The sequence below is a fragment of the Bos grunniens genome, chromosome 1 (assembly GCF_055505025.1).
Source record: "Bos grunniens cultivar Pamir isolate PY7600 chromosome 1, Bosgru_T2T1.0, whole genome shotgun sequence".
Classification (NCBI taxonomy): domain Eukaryota; kingdom Metazoa; phylum Chordata; class Mammalia; order Artiodactyla; family Bovidae; genus Bos; species Bos grunniens.
This window is the reverse complement of record NC_141165.1, coordinates 42,619,715-42,635,381: the sequence shown is the minus strand read 5'-3', so window position 1 is coordinate 42,635,381 and position 15,667 is coordinate 42,619,715. Positions and strand designations below refer to the sequence as shown.

The 15,667-nt window shown below is 36.3% G+C and overlaps 1 long non-coding RNA gene across 1 annotated transcript; it reads right to left on the bottom strand.

Annotated features, from left to right (window-relative positions):
• Positions 1 to 5,811: 5,811 nt before the first annotated feature.
• LOC147379340 (uncharacterized) lies at positions 5,812 to 13,838 on the bottom strand. Its single transcript, XR_015160524.1, has 2 exons — positions 13,719 to 13,838; positions 5,812 to 8,248 (listed from the first exon to the last, which is right to left on the bottom strand). It is a non-coding gene; the product is annotated as an uncharacterized LOC147379340 (long non-coding RNA).
• Positions 13,839 to 15,667: the final 1,829 nt, after the last annotated feature.

The window sequence follows — 15,667 nt, the reverse complement described above, 5'->3', positions numbered from 1 at the left end:
TTGGAAGGTAATCAGGTAAATCAGCTTTGAGTTCTTCTGATTTATGATATCAGCTGTTTGCAAATTAAAATTCATTAGAATGGGATGAATTTTTATATTGTACAATCAGATTTAACTCTCTAAATGCCAGTTGCATAATATTAATCTTTATAAAAGACTTGTCTGGTGGTGAAGAGAACATTATTTGGAAGAAGGCTGTGTAGGTTTGAATCCCTGCTCCTCTTATATTAACAGTGAAATCTTGGCCAAGTCATGCCTAATATGCCTCTGCTTTTTCCATCTGTAAAATGAGCATATTAAAAATACTCGCTTCACAAAATATTGTACCAAATAGTTAATATATGTAAGACCCTAAAACAACACCCATTACAAGGTAAGAGCTATAAAGTCTCACCTTACATTATTATAGGTCTGCCTCATATTACACACAGCTGGAGGCCAATATGTATGCAGTAAATGCAGGACAAAAGCTTGCAAGAAGTTAAAAGTTTGATAGTAATAAAATAAAAAAATATATAATAAAATCTTGCAAGAAGTTAAAAATTTGATAGTAATAAAATAAAAATCTTATAAGATATGCTTTAAAAAAAAATCTTAAGATTTCAAGAAAGTGCTCAGTTACCGAAAGAGTACTATATCAAATAACCCAAATAACTTATTAAGACTAAAAATTTCTTCCTTCAACTGTTTATTCACTAAAAAGCTTTTCTTTAAGTTGTTAAAATTTTCACACTTGAAATTCATGAAGACTAAGTTAAACTGACTGGAGAGTTTCTATCATATTATAAGGCCAGTCATATGAAAAATAATTGAGAGGACTTTAAATAAAGCAGTAGATAATATCCAAACTTTTAATTAGCTGTGATAATTGGGAAATGTACCCTGGATAATTAATGTTCACAGAAAATTCTAAAAGCTTATTATTTAAGTCTCTCCTGCTTCCAAGTTTTAAAATTTATTTTTGGTTGGAACTGCAAACTAAAAACAAAGACACAGATTTTCTCTGTTTTATATTTTTCTACCGTAATTTTTATTAGCAAAGATAAAGATGGCCAGGAATTAAGGACTTCCTGGTCTAGTGGCTAAGATTCTGCCCTCTCAGTTCGGTGGGCCTGGGTTGGATCCTTAGTTGGGGAACTAGACCCCACATGTCACAACTAAGACCTGGAGCAGACAAGTAAATAAATAAATAAAAAGAAGTATAAAAAAAGAAATGACCAGGAAGTAAAGCTATGCGAGGTTTCAGCGGTCTGTAATGATTGAATAATCTGCGAAATAAATTCAAATAGTTTCTGAAAACAAAGTTTGGGCTGATGCAGACCTTAGTATGAGTCTAGGCTATGTCATTTATAAATTGTTTCATTTTGCACAAATTATTCAAACATTGTCAGCCTCAGTTTCCTCCTCTCTCAAACTGAGATAGGAACATTTATTTCTTATGATTTTTGAGATTTAAATTAGATGACACAGAATCCGTAGTACGTTTCTTGGCATAAATAGTTTGATAAATGTGAGCTGCTAATGGTGGTGGTGATGATGATGATGGAAATGATGGCTCCACTTACATTTTGGTCTTTCATGACTGATAGGTTTCCTTATTCTAATGTTTCTTTTACACTTCTGTAAGTATTATTTCTTCTTTTTAGGACTTTTCTTTATGTACCTCTTTCTTTAAGGGTTATGATTGTTTACTAAGATCTTTACACAGGAATTGAGATATGGGTAAACATACAGTAGTTGCTCAACAACTTGTTTCAAATTTTGTAGTGTTTTACACACCTTTATACCTATCAAATATGTAGAATCTGTATAGGAATTTGAGGAAGACACAAAATATTTCTGAGACATAGTTTCCTCTGAGGTTAAAGTCTCTTGGAATTTGGGATCTGTGACACAGGAGAACTTCTGGCCAGGGGTCTCTTATGACACAGAGCTGTAGATACGTCTGGTAGGGATGAGGTAAGTAGTCTTCATGAGTAGACAGAAGGTAACTATAATTTATTGGATGCCACTCTATGTACTTTGATGACAGCAGGTAAAGAATCTGCCTGCAATACAGGAGACACAAGAGACGTGGGTTCAATATCTGGGTTGGGAAGATCCCCTGAAGGAGGGCATGGCAACGCACTCGAGTATTGTTCCCTGAAAAAATCCCATGGACAGAGAAGCCTAATAAGCTACAGTGCATAGGGTAGCAGAGTCAGACTGGACTAAGCACAAACATTCTATGTACCCCTTTTAAGTAAATATTCCTCAAAGATCTACCTGGTTTCTATTTAGCTTCTCATGATACAATCTCTCCCATGCATGCATTCATGCTCAGTTGCTACAGTTGTGTCTGACTCTTTGCAACCCAAGGGACCTAGCCCTCCAGTCTCCTCTGTTCATGGGATTCTCAAGGCACAAAAAAGATATCTAAAAATTCTTTACATCTTTAGATATATATATATGTATTTTCAGATGGTTCAAAGGCCCTCTCTCTGGCCCTGACTTATCTCCAAGTCTCCAGTCTGACAGGCAAACTTCAGGGAGATGTCCCACCATTACTCCAACCAGTGAAGTGCTGGTAAACTGGCTCTCAGAAACATTATTTATGGACTTCTCTGGTGGTCCAGTAGTTAAGAATCCACCTGACAATGCAGGGGACACAGGTTTGATTCCTGGTCTGTGAAAATCCCACATGCCTCAGGGTAACGAAGCCTACGTGCCCCAACTACTGAACCTGTGCTCTAGAGTTCATGCTCTGCAACAAGAGGAGCCATTGCAAAGAGAAGCCCACATAACTGCAACTCGAGAGTAGACCCCGCTCACCAAAACTAGAGAAAGCACACACACAGCAACGAAGACCCAGCAGCGAAGACCCAGTGCTGCCAAAATAAATAAATAAGTAATTAATTTAAAAAGTTATTTGTAAGCATTTATCAGTTTCTATACTGTAAATACTTTCAACACGGCCTGTTTCCTAGCTTAACATCACTGAATGCAGACTTGAAAGGAGATGTGCACACTTGCTATAGCACAGCACCGGACTTTCCCTAACTTGTAATGCCCCAAACCAAATCCACCATCTTTGCTCCAATCCTAGTTAATAGCACTTCACTCACCAGTATATCCAGGCTAGAAACGTAAGAGTCAGCCTCAGTGGAATATGAGGTATTCCTCAGTTGTCTCCTGCTTACTCCTGTGCCTTTGCTGATGCTGCTGCCTCAGACTAAACTGTGTCATGTGTTCACAGCTTCAAGTCTGAGCTCAAACATGGAATCTGTTGATAAGCCTCCCTGACTTGACTCTCCAGTTGGAAGTAGTCACTTTTTCCTCTGTAATCATACTAAGTATTTTTTCTTTAAGTAGAAACATCTAAATTTGGTACATTAAAAGCAAACCCAGATTTCTCAACATGAGTAAAGAAAGAAGAGCTCCACCTGTAGGGTGTGAAGATGGGTCTGAAGTTCTGAGCTCTGGTCTGCAGTCATTCACCTTCCTCCCAGGAGGATTTCATATGGGTCTTCTTTCCTTAATTCTGTCATCACAGTCCAATCAAGATTGGAACTTTAAAACAAAGCATTCGAACAAACTCAGGAGAGACAGGAAGGAAACAAAGGACTTTGCATGGATCACCTCAGTGGCCCACTCCAGCATGAAGGTTTGAGTTTGTAAATAAAGCTGATATTTCAAAAGCATTTATTTATTTATTTATTTTTTAATATTAATTATAGTCTTCACCAAATATAAACTTCTATCTGCTAGGATGGTGTTTTACTCATCTCTAAACCACTCATATAGCCAGGACATGGAAGCAACCTAGATGCCCGTCAGCAGATGAATGGGTAAGAAAGATATGGTACATATACACAATGGAGTATTACTCAGCCATTAAAACGAATACATTTGAATCAGTTCTAATGAGATGGATGAAACTGGAACCTATTATACAGAGTGAAGTAATTCAGAAAGAAAAACACCAATACAGTATACTAACGCATATATATGGAATTTAGAAAGATGGTAACAATAACCCTGTGTACGAGACAGCAAAAGAGACACCGATGTATAGATCAGTCTTATGGACTCTGTGGGAGAGGGAGAGGGTGGGGAGATTTGGGAGAATAGCATTGAAACATGTATAATATCATGTATGAAACGAGTCGCCAGTCCAGGTTCGATGCACGATACTGGATGCTTGGGGCTGGTGCACTGGGACGACCCAGAGGGAGGGTAGGGGAGGGAGGAGGGAGGAGGGTTCAGGATGGGGAACACAGGTATACCTGTGGCGGATTCATTTCGATATTTGGCAAAACTAATACAATATTGTAAAGTTTAAAAATAAAATAAAATTTAAAAAAATAAATAAACCACTCATATAGACTGGCACTATATTATGTATAATACATAACTCAAAATTTGTGAACACAATTCATGAATGCATGACATGAGAACTTTGATTTCAAAGTTTACCTTGAGAAGATTGTGACAGGTAACAGAATTTAAATATGCCACTATCCTGTGAACATCCATAAGAGAACTTTTGTGACCCCGTTTGAACTTAAATGGAATATAATAATTTTATATTTACTTATTTCTATGTTTCTTCTGAAGAAAATATAGATAAAAATACACTGTTCAAAACGCACAATAATCCACTAAAGGGAGATAACTTTTAGCCTTTCTTTCTCTTTCAGAAACATTAAGAGCCGTGACTTTGTTTTCCCGTCCTTAATCTGTAGGCAATTGCTTCTAAAGAATCCAACTTCAAATTGACATGAGGATTGAAGAATAAGTATTTGTCCTTTGAACTTTATTTCAAAAGATCTGAAAACTTAGATGGTATATTTTTCTTAACTGAAGAGCCTTTAACTTCTGAGACAAAAGAGAAAGAGGAGTTGCAGCAAGGACTGTGATTAAACCTTAACCTGAAAGACAACTGGCCAGACATGGATGCATATGCTAGTTTAGCTCGTTCAGACTTGCTACTCCTTGCGTAAACATTCTCATCAGACCCACCCATCTCTGTCTAGTAGGGATCAGTGAATCATGCTGAATCCAGATTTTTACCTTTTCAAGGTCTATCTATTGCTTTTGCCTCCAATCACCTTTTCTTTGCCTCCTGCCTTTTGGCTTGACATCACTGTTTACCAGGCATCTGGAAAAGGAAATAGGTTTAGAAGGAGATTTGGAATGGAGTGATATTTGGAAATAATTAGGCAAAAATTCAGAAGACCTGGTTTGGTTAAAGTTCTAGCTGATTTTGAGTATCTATTGACCTTGAATAAACCCCATTATGTTTCTGGATAGAATTTATAAAAATTATTGAACTGGAATAAACAGTATTCATGAATTTGTAATATTATCATATGTTTAGGTGCTATGTTTGCCTTTTTAAAAAACAGACGTTTAGTGGTATATACAATGCACTAAAAAGCACAGAAGTAGATGTAGTACTATAATGAGAAATTAATGGGATCAAAATAGTTGATATGCGAAGAGAGGAAAATAGGGAAGAAAATATAGACCTAAGTACAGCAATGGGTAGCCTTGACCTCCAGGTTTGTTATATAAAATTAATTTTGCACAAAAGAATTGGTTTTAAGGGGCAGAATGTACTGATAATTTATAGTTTTACTTAGTTATAGACATTGGTTGCTATTTTACCCTGATAATGTCTGCTCCTGTTTTTTACTTTTAATCTGTATCTTTTGTTTTGCTTATTATCTATACTTCTTTTTTACAATTAAAAATTGAAAGCATACCTTAAAGAAAATAATTAATAAAATAATAAAAAATTAATAAAATAATTATACCCATTACCCAGAATCACTGAGTCGCAGTTTTGGAATTCTAGTGTTTGTTTTTATTATTTGTACATAATGTATATATTAGTCTGCATTCTTCCAGAAGATCCTCCAACAATTATTTGAGTGCAAATAGTTTACGTGAGCTAGCAGGGGACACTAGAAGGGAAGTTGGATAGTGAGAGAAGGGGAAGCAGCTAAGAAAGAGTACTTTTTTCAACTTACATCTATGGTAAGTAACCGGAGTTTGTCCCTTGGAAAGACTCTGGGAAATAGTATGAAAAAAAAAAAAAATACCAAGTCTTGATAATCCCATCTGAAGTTCAAGAGGGCTGGCTTTAGGGCTGCTGTTATGTATACATGCTAAGTTGCTTCAGTCATGTCTGACTCTTTGCAACCCCATGGACTATACCTGTCAGGCTCCTCTGTCCATGGGATTCTCCAGGCAAGAATACTGGAGTGGGTTGCTATGCCCTCCTCCAGGGGATCTTCCCAGGGATTGAACCTGCATTTCCTGCATCTCTTGAACTGCCAGAGGATTCTTTACTGCTAAGCCACCAGGGAAGCCCTACGGCTGCTGTGGGGGATGTTTGTGTGTGTTAATCCCTCAGCACCTGTAGCTCACTTTCCATGTATAGAGGGCACAGCAGCCTTCCATGGGCTGGCGGATGGCACGTGAGCCCAGAAATGTGGATAGTGGCAGCAGGGAGTCAACTGGAACACACAGAAGAGTTAGAGAAATTTGGGTGTAGCAATAACAATGTCTACTTCAATGTATCACTGAATTTTTTAGGTAAATCAATTATTTTATAAAGAAACATGTTTACCTTGAGCAAATTAGAAAAGTGAAGATGATACATTTTAAAATCATTCTAAATTTGACCATCTTATAGTAGTCATCAACATGTTTAGGTGAACACCATTCCCATTAAATAAGTGTATGTGTGTGTCCGTGTGTCTGTGTAGACATGTGTATGCATGTGTGTAGAGAGACAAATTTTGTACATTCTTCATTTCAGGAATAAATGTTTATGTCAACTGAAAGAAAAAACACACAATAGAAAAGCTGCAAGTAAAGTTTCACTGGGACCTTATTGAAAACGATAGCCTGGGAGTCAGCCACTCAGATAGCTCTGAGGAATGGCTCCAAAGAAGTAAGGGAGGGGCCAGGATAATATATCATATTTCTGCTGGAAAAAAACACACACACACACAACACGTAGTCTAATCACAAAGAATTGACATCTCAAGTTAATGATTTTAGTGCTGTTCTAAGTATGGGAAGATGCTAGAATCTGAGGTCATTGAAATTTTCCTTAGATATGCATCTTCACAATCTAGGGGCCAGTATATCCAAAGCACAGAGGCTTTCTGTTTTTCTTCATTGCAAATTCCTCTCAGGGTGCACTTGTCCCTAGGCGACTGCAGTATCTCATGGCTTTGATTCTTGTAGAACTGATACGGCAGCAACATTCTTTTATTTACAGATACATCTGCTTTTCTTTGGTCAGATTCCTTATTAAGGAGTGTTGTATATGCTCATGATGGATTTTCCTTGTCTTCAATATCTATTAGCCATTCTGTGATGGTTTAAAACATATATTTTGCCTCTTTCATATGCATTTATTAAAATTATCTTAAACTCTTCATCTACGTCAGTATTTTGATTTTTATTGGTTTACTTTTTACTCTGCTTTATTTAATTTAGCTATTTTTTTGTTATATTTTAGCCTTCTTTTATTTTCTTAAATCTACACTTCCCTTTTTCATTTATTTTTATTGTTCTGTCATCTTATCTTTGAGTTTCTGAATTCATATTCTTACTAAGTTATTCTCTAAGTTAAGATTATTGTGATGAATTTTCTTGTGCTTTGAAGTATGTTTTCTTTCACCTTTAGGATCTTTATCTTCCTTTGAAAGTCACATTTCTTTCTTGCTTGCTTTTCTCCTCTTCTCTGCATTTTTGTTTTGCTGTAGTATGTTTGCATTTTTGCCATGTCACTTTCTTTCACATTGTTCAAAATTAAGTGGTTCTGTTCAGACATTTTTTGTGATATTATGTGAGTACACTCATGATTCTTCCTGGTACGGCTGTACCAAGTTTCTTTGCCCTTCTAGCTACTGTTTAAGAGATATTTTGCTTTCTGTTCATTTAAGAACCCAGTTGAAGTGCTATGCAGTCTATAATGCCATGGCTCTGGTCTCTTCTGAGATGTTGTTAATTATCGTATTGTGTTCTGTGTGTTATTTGTGCTTGTGCTCAGTCATGTCCAACTCTTTGCGACCCCATTGACTGTAGCCCGCCAGGCTCTGTCTATGGAAATTTCCAAGCAAGGATAATTGGTGCAGGTTGCCATTTTCTCCTCTAGGGTATCTTCTGGACCCAGGGATCAAATCTGCAACTCTTGCATCTCCTGCATTGGCGGGCAGATTCTTTTACCACTGTGCCACCTGGGAACCTGTATAGAAGGAGTAAAACCATTAGTTTGGTAAGTCACATGCTTATAGGGGGATTATACCTGGGTTTCAGAGAAGGCAATGGCACCCCACTCCAGTACTCTTGCCTGGAAAATCCCATGGATGGAGGAGCCTAGTAGGCTGCAGTCCATGGGGTCTCTAAGAGTTGGACACGACTGAGCGACTTCACTTTCACTTTTCACTTTCATGCATTGGAGAAGGAAATGGCAACCCACTCCAGTGTTCTTGCCTGGAGAATCCCAGGGATGGAGGAGCCCGGTGGGCTGCCGTCTATGGGGTCGCACAGAGTCGGACATGACTGAAGCGACTTAGCAGCAGCAGCAGCAGCAGCATACCTGGGTTTCACACTGTTTTCTCAATTCAATGTATTTGTTTCACTTTTCTAAGACAGTAATAATTCAGATTCTTAGCTTCAGGACAAAAAGAAAAACTTAATCTATAGTTTACTCTCCCTTATATTAAAAAAAAAATGCTTAGCTACTTATATATTTTCAAACTACATCTTTAGGTGGACGAATGCCCAAGAATTGAATGGGATAATTTACTTACAATGACATTATACATATATGGTTACATGCCAACCATGATGGTGCCTGTAACTGGGTGAGCCAGTTTTTGGTTTCTTTTAACCTTCATGACAAGGGAAAAGAGTTTGTTGACTCTCATTTTAAATAAATGCTTGTTTATATCCTGGAATTGTTTTTAATCAGTCAATATTCAGGCCTGTTTTATTGCAATATAGATTATTTACAATATTAGTTTCAGGTGTACAACACAGTGATGCAATATTTTTATACATTATACTCCGTTAATGTTATTACAAAATAATGACTATGTTTTCCTGTATTATCCAATATATCTTTATTGCTTATTTATTGTATAAATGGTAGTTTGTAGCTCCTAACCCCTTACCCCTCTTTTGTTCTTCTCCCCTTCCCTCTCCCCAGTGGTAAACACTAATTTGTTCTCTATATCTGTAATTCTGTTTCTATTGTTATATTATTTGTTTGTTTTATATTTTAAATTCTATATGTAAGTAATAACATGAGGTATTTGTTTTTGTCTGACTTATTTCACTTAGTATGATACCACCTAGGTCCATTCGTGTTCCAAATGACAGAAATGTTGCTCTTTTTTTTATGATAAAAACTCTCCAGAAAGCAGGAATAGAAGGAACATACCTCAACATAATAAAAGCTATATATGACAAACCCATAGCAAACATTATCCTCAATGGTGAAAAATTGAAAGCATTTCTTCTAAAGTCAGGAACAAGACAAGGGTGCCCACTTTCACCATTACTATTCAACATAGTTTTGGAAGTTTTGACCACAGCAATCAGAGCAGAAAAAGAAATAAAAGGAATCCAAATTGGAAAAGAAGAAGTAAAACTCTCACTATTTGCAGATGACATAATCCTCTACATAGAAAACCCTAAAGACTCCACCAGAAAATTACTAGAACTAGTCAATGACTATAGTAAAGTTGCAGGATATAAAATCAACACACAGAAATCCCTTGCATTCCTATACACTAATAATGAGAAAACAGAAAGAGAAATTAAGGAAACAATTCCATTCACCATTGCAAAAGAAAGAATAAAATACTTAGGAATATATCTACCTAAAGAAACTAAAGACCTATATATAGAAAACTATAAAACACTGGTGAAAGAAATCAAAGAGGACACTAATAGATGGAGAAATATACCATGTTCATAGATTGGAAGAATCAATATAGTGAAAATGAGTATACTACCCAAAGCAATCTATAGATTCAATGCAATCCCTATCAAGCTACCAACAGTATTCTTCACAGAGCTAGAACAAATGATTTCACAATTTGTATGGAAATACAAAAAACCTCGAATAGCCAAAGCGATCTTGAGAAAGAAGAATGGAACTGGAGGAATCAACCTACCTGACTTCAGGCTCTACTACAAAGCCACAGTCATCAAGACAGTATGGTACTGGCACAAAGACAGAAAATATAGATCAATGGAACAAAATAGAAAGCCCAGAGATAAATCCACGCACATATGGACACCTTATCTTTGACAAAGGAGGCAAGAATATACAATGGATTAAAGACAATCTCTTTAACAAGTGGTGCTGGGAAAACTGGTCAACCACTTGTAAAAGAATGAAACTAGAACACTTTCTAACACCATACACAAAAATAAACTCAAAATGGATTAAAGATCTAAACATAAGACCAGAAACTATAAAACTACTAGAGGAGAATATAGGCAAAACACTCTCTGACATACATCACAGCAGGATCCTCTATGACCCACCTCCCAGAATATCGGAAATAAAAGCAAAAATAAACAAATGGGACCTAAGTAAACTTAAAAGCTTCTGCACATCAAAGGAAACTATCAGCAAGGTGAAAAGACAGCCTTCAGAATGGGAGAAAATAATAGCAAATGAAGCAACTGACAAACAACTAATCTCAAAAATATACAAGCAACTCCTACAGCTCAACTCCAGAAAAATAAATGACCCAATCAAAAAATGGGCCAAAGAACTAAATAGACATTTCTCCAAAGAAGACATACAGAGGGCTAACAAACACATGAAAAGATGCTCAACATCACTCATTATCAGAGAAATGCAAATCAAGACCACTATGAGGTACCATTTCACACCAGTCAGAATGGCTGCGATCCAAAAGTCTACAAATAATAAATGTTGGAGAGGGTGTGGAGAAAAGGGAACCCTCTTACACTGTTGGTGGGAATGCAAACTAGTACAGCCACTATGGAGAACAGTGTGGAGATTCCTTCAAAAACTGGAAATAGAACTGCCTTATGATCCAGCAATCCCACTGCTGGGCATACACACTGAGGAAACCAGAATTGAAAGAGACACGTGTACCCCAATGTTCATCGCAGCACTGTTTATAATAGCCAGGACATGGAAGCAACCTAGATGTCCATTAGCAGATGAATGGATAAGAAAGCAGTGGTACATATACACAATGGAGTATTACTCAGCCATTAAAAAGAATTCATTTGAATCAGTTCTAATGAGGTGGATGAAACTGGAGCCTATTATACAGAGTGAAGTAAGCCAGAAGGAAAAACATAAATACAGTATACTAACGCATATATATGGAATTTAGAAAGATGATAACAATAACCCTGTGTACGAGACAGCAAAAGAGACACTGATGTATGGAACAGTCTTATGGACTCTGTGGGAGAGGGAGAGGGTGGGAAGATTTGGGAGAATGGCATTGAAACATGTAAAATATCATGTATGAAACGAGATGCCAGTCCAGGTTCAATGCACGATACTGGATGCTTAGGGCTAGTGCACTGGGACGACCCAGAGGGATGGTATGGGGAGGGAGGAGGGAGGAGGGTTCAGGATGGGGAGCACATGTATACCTGTGATGGATTCATTTTGATATTTGGCAAAAGTAATACAATTATGTAAAGTTTAAAAATAAAATAAAATTAAAAAATAATAAAATAAAATAAAATTGAAAAAAAAAAAAAAGAAATGTTGCTCTTCTTTTATGACTGAGTAGTATTCCATTGTATGTACACACTATATCTTCTTTATCCATTTATACATTGATGGATACTTAAGTTGTTTCCAACTCTTCATTATTGTAATTAATGCTGCTATAATATTGGGGTGCATGTATCTTTTTGAATTACTATTTTCAGATTTATTCTTGAATGATATTAATACATTATATAATTACAAATTTTAAAAAATTCTTACAATACACAGAAAGAATTCTTACATTGGAGAAGTTAAACTATCTGAGCATTATGATAATTTCCAGTTGATTTATTTTATAATTCTAAATAGTATATTATGATATGAAATATGTAACTTAGAAATAGAACAATCAAAGGTGACCTCTAAGGATACTATCAAACTCAGCAAACATATAAGTAAACCAAAGGTATCTATTTTCAGTCAAAATCCATAGCAGATGGAAAAAATAACTGAATAATATTTAATATAACATTTAATAAAAAGACAAGGGAATGAGAGATCATGAGCACCTTTACTCAGGGACTAGAAACAATGGGATAGCGTTACCACCCCTAAATTGGAAGGGACAGGAGAAAGAAGGCTTACAGACCAGGTGTTAGAAGTGCAAAGGGGCTGCCCCTTACCTGGAGGAAGACATTCACAACTGAAATCTTGGAAACAGTGTTGCCACAGACTGATCCTTTTCTCCTTCCAACCTCAAATCTCCTATCAATGCTTGTTATTGACCAAACCCACAGAACGCTGAAAGCAGGAGGCCAGGTGTAGAAGAGCCTGGAGAGGTTAATCTCCAAGGATTTAGTAAGTCAGGGAAGGGTGGAGGATGGATCTGGAGGGACAAATGGAGGCCAGCCAGCAGAGCATCTTACCTTAACATTGTCTTTAAACATCATTTAAATAACAGGAATGAGCTCCTTAGCTATAGAAGTAAAGAGCATACTTCTGCATTTACATAAATTTACAAAGTCAATCATGTATAATTTGTAAAATGGAATCGCTTCTTGCATGTTCTATGTATGTAGGCACTCACATGCAGAGTTGTTTCTACTACTTGAATTAGCTCACACTTCTTGAGTGGTATATGCAAGGGACTTTTCAAATGGTGTTATGTGAATTTACTCATTTACTCTTCAGTAGTAGGCACTATCATCCCCACTTTGCAGGTGAAGAAACAGAAGGTCAGCGAAGTCGCCTCAGGTTAATAACAAGAAGTGGGACTCTAAGCTGGGATGCTAACTGGGGCATCTGGCACCAGAGCCCTTCCTCCTAACTACCATCCCTAAAGGAAGTCTATGCTATTAGCCCAGGCTAGCCAATTGCCTAATTTTGGAGTCTCAAGAGTTTTTGTGTCATTCTTATTACACTTGAGTAATAACTACTGAATTGGCAAAGTAACTTAATCTGAAAGAAATGACCCACTTCCCAAATTTTATACACAAAGTCTGAGAATCAGATTCCAAGATGTTCTGGGTCTGAAAGGAACTTAGCCAATCCTTCCTTTAGTTGTGACCAGACCAGTCCCCTCTCTAACCTCATTAGCATCTTGCTGATTCACTTACTGGAACAGATGTAACTCTTGTTTCGTAAGCTTAAAAACCATCCTCCTGAAATACTGCATAGCTCCTAAACAGTGGTGGTATGAAGATATTTTGCATCAGATATGATTCTAATAGCAATGTGTGGCAACTCTGTCAAAGGGAAAGAAACCTAAGTTTCTTCTTGTGAAACAGAATAAAGAAATAGAGATTTTTGTAAAAGAAGTAATGAGTTCAGTAGCTTCTGAAAGTGAAACTAGGAATTAAATGCAATCACATAGAAGTCTTTCTTTAAAATGAAGGTCAGTTTGGGAAATATCTTAGGTAACCCAACCTCCATAACAAAATATCTTAGATTATATGGCGTAAACAACAGAAATGAGAAACTGAAATATTCTCACCGTTCTAGAGGCTGGAAGTTCAGATCAGGGTGCAAGGCTGGGTTCTGAAGAGAGTTCTCTTCCTGGCAGATGGCCATCTTCCCACTATGTGTTCACATGGCTCTTCCTCAGTGTGCGTCTGGTTTTGAAAATAAAGACAGCGCTTCCTCTTCTCATCAGATCAACAATTCCATTCAGTTAGAACTCCTTCCTTTCACTACTTCCTAGAAGCCCTATATCCAAATACTGGCACGTGGAGTTTAGGACTTCAACACATGAATTTACGAAGACGCATTCAGTCCATAGTAGGAAACTACTTTTCTCCTGACTAGATTAGTAAAATAGAATTATTCTGAACTTTATTCAAGAATAATTTTATCACAGCACATTTATATTTAAAATAGGAATAACCCATGAAAGTTTATTTAAAAATAAACCAGCAATTACTGCTTTATGAATTGCTAAAATGCAGGCCATAACATGGAATTCTATTAGCATTCTCAGCTTATTTCAAATTAAATGGATACATAAAACTTCTAAAATAGATTGGGCTTGAAATTGTAAAGATAATCAGAGTCCCTAAATGTGGCCTCCTTCCACTGTCATTGTAAATGCAGATGACTATGGTAATTGGAGTGGGTGAGGGGAGGTGAAGATTATATTGGGTCCCCTCCTTTGGAGCTTCTGTTTGTTTAGGGCAGTGAATCAAGGTGGCTGTTAATTGGGAAAAAATGATATGTCAGTGCATTTGTGTCAAAAAGACACAAATACAATCAACCCACAATTCCCACCATCCCTCAAATGAGTTATTTCATTTGTCCACCTATAAGAGGCTTGGCGTTGTTCTTGTATTACCTCTTTCCACTCTGAGTTTCTTTATACTTAACTACATGCACTTAACTACATTTCTTAGGAATACTAATACCTGAGATTAGTTGGGTATAGTGGTTTAGGGGCATAATTGCTCTGGGTCTTATGCAATTCCAAAGACAGCCAAACTATTAGTACTGCAGAAGGCTGGATAGTGAAGATATGTGTGAGCATGGATAGTTGAGACACATTTTTACATGACAAACTATGCCTTTCAATTTATATGACTTATATGACTTTATGCAACCTCCTAGACTTCAATTTATTTATTTATGATATAGGTTTAATAACAGTATATAACACATAGTGTTGTGAGATTTATATGTAGTATTATAAATATTATATGTGATATATATTTGTATCCACATATGTATGTATGTGTCTATCTAGAGGGAAAGATCCTTTCAGTTGGGACCACTTGATAAACGTTAGTTGTTCTTACTACTTTTGATTTGGAGTTATAATTTCTATTTGAATCTTTTTAGGTAGATACTTTTATCACTGGTCCAATTTAACTCAGTTTCTATGTATTTTTAAAGGGCAAAAGCAAGAATAATTTTGAAGTTATAAAATAAATTATAAAATTAATCTATAAAATTGGATTGGGGTGGTAAATTAGCCAAGGTTGCAGTATATGTCTTATCTAGCTCTGATTTCTTCAACGAGTAAAAATGACCTTTTGTGAACATAAGACTGCATCTGAAAGAAAATCACAGGCTTTCAACTTCAATACTGAAAATAAATTTATAATACTAAAACAAATTATCTTATTTTCTATTTAACAGTACACTTTATCACCAAGATGTTTCTTTTTTAAAATGGAACAAGAATATGCTACATGACCATGAATACTAATAAAACCCCAATGACAATCTGTGCTGTCATCATCATCAAATGATCATATAAAATGCTTTACAATGCCCCTTGGATTATCTATTTATTTATTTATTTATTTTTTGGATTCTTTTTTTTTTAATTTAATTTAATTTTTAAACTTTACAATATTGTATTGGTTTTGCCAAATATTGAAATGAATCCACCACAGGTATACAGGTGTTCCCCATCCTGAACCCTCCTCCCTCCTCCCTCCCCATACCATC